Genomic DNA, 346 nt, shown 5'->3' on the forward strand with positions numbered 1-346 from the left:
GAACATTTAATATCTGTAAGTGCAGCTGGAAAAAAAAAAAAAAAAAAAGAACCGAGCAGGTTTTTAACTTCGAATCCCAACCTTGGGAAGGCTCTGAATACAAATCGTAACCAGTTTCTGTTTCCTGAATCCCTTCGGGTCAGTGGGGGGAGGGGGGGGGTGCCACGGCCACCCAAAATTACAGGGTGCGGCCAGGGAGCCGAGGAGCTCCTTCACGGAGCCCTCGCCAGGCGCTGCCTCAGGGCTCCAGTTCTGGAACCCGGTCTGGTGGGGGAGACAAACAGAACACACAGGCGGAGGGGCAAGAAAATGGGCTGTGCTCACTGAGGCCTGGGGGGGGGGCCGG

Source organism: Panthera tigris, chromosome A2 (assembly GCF_018350195.1).
Source record: "Panthera tigris isolate Pti1 chromosome A2, P.tigris_Pti1_mat1.1, whole genome shotgun sequence".
Lineage (NCBI taxonomy): Eukaryota > Metazoa > Chordata > Mammalia > Carnivora > Felidae > Panthera > Panthera tigris.